The following is a 5,158-nucleotide window of genomic DNA, read 5'->3' as shown; positions in this document are numbered from 1 at the left end:
TTCAGAACCAGCACACACTACAAGAACTGGAATAGGCATTTGTAAAAAAAAAAATTACTGTATATTTACGAAGCATAATTGTATGTATTTATGGGGAACAAGGTGATCTCATGATACACGTATATCATGTGGAAGGATGGAATCAAGGTTATTATCATATCCATCACTTCAAAAACTTATCATTTACTCCTAAAGTTTAATTGAAACTTTGTACCCATTGACCAGTATCTCCCGATTTCCGCCACCCCCAGCCTCTGGTGACCACCATTCTTTTTGCTTATAAAAATTTTAATTGGTTTAAAGTGTACATATAAGGAGAAACCAGCCAGTCAAGATGGTGGACTAGACAGTCCCCAGCATCACTCTCTCCCAGAAATCAACAGATTTACAACTACATGAAAAAGCAACAGCAGCCAAGCTGGGGCCACTATAGCTCAGGGGAAGAGGAGGAAAGACCTACAAAGTGCATGAAAGTGGGAGAAACCATTATGAGAGAAAGAAATAACTGCTCTGACCATTTCATGCTGCACCCACTTTAAGGCTAGACCTGATGAGCACACAGAGCTGGAACTGGCCAAAGCCACACACTAATAGGGTTCCAGGGACCCACGTAGGAGGACCTCAACAACTGAAAAAATGGAGAAACTCAGAGGCTGGTGAGTCATCACAAGGGAGTGATGGGAAGTGTTTGCAGCATGGGCAGTGGGAGAGTCAGGCCCACCAGGGGAACACTGGGGCACATCAAGGACAGCTGGTCTACACTGCAATCAGTGTAAGACCACTCAGAGGAGACTGGTCATGAATATCGAAGGGCATGAGATGCAGTTCAATCAAAAGACTCTGGCCCAGATCAGAGTTACTACACAACCAAGGTGCACTAAGTCTTTGGAGAGCTAGAAGTACCTATAAAGTCAACCATTATAGCCTGTGCTGCACAAAAACCTTCCCTAGGGAAGCAGCAGCAAAGCAGCAATTTATATAAACCACAGAGCTCAAGTATTTGTCCCCACAGGGACAAGGGACCCACCAAGGGATCTAAGGGATGGAGCCAGGGACCAGACCCCCCTCCCAAAACCAGGCAAACTATGCCAGTGCCTTGGGGCCCACCTGGGAAACTGAAGCAGGGATCCAAGGACCAAACCACCCACCCACAACCAGGCACACAGTGTCAGCAACTCAGGGCCCACCTGGGGACCCGAGGCATGGAGACAGGGACTGCATCCCTCCACAATTCAAATAGGCACACTGCACCAGCGCCTCATGGGCTTGCCTGGGGAACAGAGTGATGGAGCCAGGGATGGGACACCTCTGCCTGCAAATATGCACACCACACCAAAACTTTGGGGCCCACCCAGGGACATGAGGCATGGATCCAGGGACTGGAACCCCTCCCACAATCAGGCAAAACTCCAGGCCCAGGAACCTGAGACATGAGGCTGGGGACTGGACCCGTCCCACAACCTGGCACACCATGTCAGTGCCTCAGGGACTGGACCCTCCTCCTCTCAACCAGGCACACCATGCCAAGGCCTCAGGGCCCAGCCAGGGACCCAAGGATGGAGCCAGGCATCGGACTTCCCTCCCCTCAACCATGCACACCCCACCAGTGCCCAGGGCACACTTGGGACCTGAATCCAGGGATGGGATGCCCCTCCTACAACAAGACACACAGCACCAGTGCCTCAGGGCCTGCCCAGGGACCTGAGGCACAGAGCTGGGGACCAGACCCTCCCAACAACCAGGCACACCGCCAGTGCCAAGGAGCACACCAAAAACATCACCTCTGTGTGGGTGGCCTACCATAGCCACCACAATAACCATGGCTGCCGTGAAAGAAGCTAGATGCTACAACCACCACGCAGGTAGTCCGCTAGCCATTGGAGTGCATGGACACAAGGAGACCCACGAGCAGAGATAAAAGAAGAGGATGTCTCTCTACAAAGCCCATTCCGAAGTGACAGAAGAAGCATCTGCTCTACAATAATGTGTGGGGACCTGATCACACCTCTCAGCATTGGCAGATCATGTAGGCAACAAATCAACACAGTAAACATTATTCTTTCAGAAGGAGGGAAAAAATCTAGGGTAATTAGAGGCGGGAAAGGGGAGGGAGAGGGGAATGGAGTGAGATTAGACAAGGGGCATAAAGAATAAGTACTATATGTAACAATATATATGGTAGTAATATTGAGTTGACCAATATATCTCAATGTTGAACCCCCAAAATATGTATAATCAACTTTGATTCAATAAAAATTAAAAATAAATAAACTGTACATATAAGGGAGAACATGCAGTACTTATATTACTCTGCCTGAATTATTTCACTTAGCAAAAATCACCCATGTTAAATGTTGGTTCATCCACGTTGCCTACACAACCTTCTTCATTGAGGGCTAAATATGACTCCATTCTGAATATATACCACATTTTCCTTATCTATTCATCCATGAAGAACACGTACATTGATCCTATAATTTGCCAATTGTGAAAAAGCCTGCAGTGAACATAGAATGCATATATCTCCTGGACATACTGATTTCAAATCCTTTGTAGATATACTCAGAAGTAGGATTGCTACTTATATAGTAGTTCAGCTTTTTATGTTTTGAAAAACTTCCATACAGTTTTCCATAATGGCTGTACTAATTTACATTGGCACAAACTGTACAAGGCTTCCCTTTTCTCCATATCCTCCCCAACTCTGATCTTATTTCTTTTTGACAACAGACATTCTGACAGATCTGAGGTGTCATCTCATTGTACTTTAAATCTGCAATTCCATAATTAGTGATGTTGAGCTTTTTTTCATCTATCTGTTGGCCATTTCTACATCTTTCAAGAAATGTCTACTAAGTTTCTTTATTCATTTTTAAATCATATGATTGAGTAGTTTCAGTTTCTTAAATTTTTAAAATATTAGTGCATTGTAAAATTTAAAACATGGAAAGATTTTCTCCCAACCTGTAGGTTGTGCCTTCACTCTGCTAATTGTTTCCTTCGCTGTGCAGAAGCATGTTCATTTGATGCAATCCCATTTGTCTACTTTTGCTTTTGTTGGCTGAGCTTTTGGAGTCAAATTCAAACAAATCATTGCTTGGATGAATGGCATTCAGGTTTTCCCATTTTGTTTTTGTAGTTTTATAAGTTCAGGTCTTATGTTTAAGTCTTTAATCCATATTGAGTTAATTTTTACATACGGTGTGAGATAAGGGTAAAATTTCATTCTTCTGCATTTAAATATCCAGTGCTTCCAGCACCATTTATTGAAAAGACCACCCATTTTCCAGCGACCAGACCTGTCAGAAATCTATTTCCATGGTATAAGCCTCCTAATCTATGGTATTTTTTATGGTAGAATAAGTTGACTAAGACAGGCAAAGGACTGTCTTTTCATAAACATAAAAAAAAAGTTGATAAATCTTATTATGCAAAGAAACAAGAGTTTCTTTACTGTAAAACCTGCAACATTTGACACCATGTAACAACACTAAACTTTTGAAAAATCCTTGAGGTAATTATCATTTTTTTGAAATAAGCACGGCAGGCCCACAGAGTTTATGTATCTAACTCTGATTTACGCAGAAAGTAAGTGTATCTCCAAAAGATTTGAAATCAGCATGTCCAATAGATATTTGCACTCCATGTTCACTGCAGCATTTTTCACAATAGGCAAGTTATGGAATCGACCTACATGTTCATCATGGATGAATGGATAAGGAAAATGTGGTATATATTCAGAATGGAGTTTTATTCAGCACTCAAAAGAAGAAGGTTGTGTATGCATCATGGATGAACAAAATTTGATGCTGGCAGTGCATGCTCATATAGCACGTTCTTGAGCAGGGCTGCTCACCCAGGCACTACAGACAATAATAAAATGCTTCAAGGGACATACAAGAACTACACTCTGTGGTCAGCAGTGTTACTCAGCCATCTCTCATGGATAATGATGTCTGAGTCATCACCCCCAGCACATATTGATTTAAGCAGAATCCTAAAAATATTGTCCAATGTATGAGTAGGGGTCTTGCATTACACAGTGAGAGCAATCTCTCGGTTCCTGTGGAAATTGGGGTGTTTAGGTGTACAAAGTTAATGTGCTAGGAAGGAACTGTATAGTCCATCCAGATCAAAGTACCATGAGAAGAAAGGCCAAGATTCAGGAAAGGCAAGAATGCAGGGCAGGGAGTAATGAGCAGGTGGGAGTAGACTTTGTGCTTGCAAGTCAGTGAAAATATAAATTCCACAGCTAAATTAAGGAACTTAAAATCCTGACCTTGGAAGAAAAAAGAAAATATTTAACAAGCAGCATAATACTCATGCATTCTAAACTATGAGAATTAAATTATGAGAAAAGGGCAAAAATGGAAGAGATTTAAAAGGGAGGGAGTATGATAAAGTAGAAAGAAAACAGGCTTACATCTCTAACAACATCGTGCAGATAGTAAAAGTAAAAATAGATAAATGGACCGTAGCAAAATTTCAAAATACGGTACAGCAATGGAACAAATTAACAGAATAAAAAGAAAACTTACAAAGAGAAAGAAAATATTTGCAAAACTTATATCTAATAAAGGGTGAATATCTGGAATATAGAAAGAACTCCTTTACTTCAACAACAAAAAACAGATAACCCATTTAAAAAAATGGGCAAAGAAACAAAATACACATTTCTACAGAGATGATGTACAAATCACCAACAAGCACATGAAAAGATGCAGAATATCATTAGGAAAAAGAAAATAAAAAAACAGTGAGATATCACCTCACACCTATTAGGATGTTTACTCTCAAAAGGAAGAGAAAATAAAAAGTCTTGGTGAAAATGTGGAGAAATGGGAGGTTTGTTCCTTGTTGGTGGAAATATAAAATGGTGCAGCCACTATGGAAAAAAGTATAATGTTTCCTCAAATAATTCAAAATTGAATTACCATATGAACTAACAATAAACCAACAATTGAAAATGAAGTATGAGACAGATATTCATAAACACATGTTTCTAGCAGCATTATTCAAAATACCCACAAGGAGACAGCAAATCCTGTATCCATCGCTGATGAATACAAAAACAACCTGTGGTACTGGAACGTTATTCAGCCTTAAAAAAGATGAAAATCCTCTTATATGCCACAGGATGGATAAACCTAAAGGCCAC

Source organism: Galeopterus variegatus, unplaced genomic scaffold, assembly GCF_000696425.1.
Source record: "Galeopterus variegatus unplaced genomic scaffold, G_variegatus-3.0.2 Scaffold13981, whole genome shotgun sequence".
Taxonomy (NCBI): domain Eukaryota; kingdom Metazoa; phylum Chordata; class Mammalia; order Dermoptera; family Cynocephalidae; genus Galeopterus; species Galeopterus variegatus.
This window is presented reverse-complemented; position numbering follows the sequence as displayed.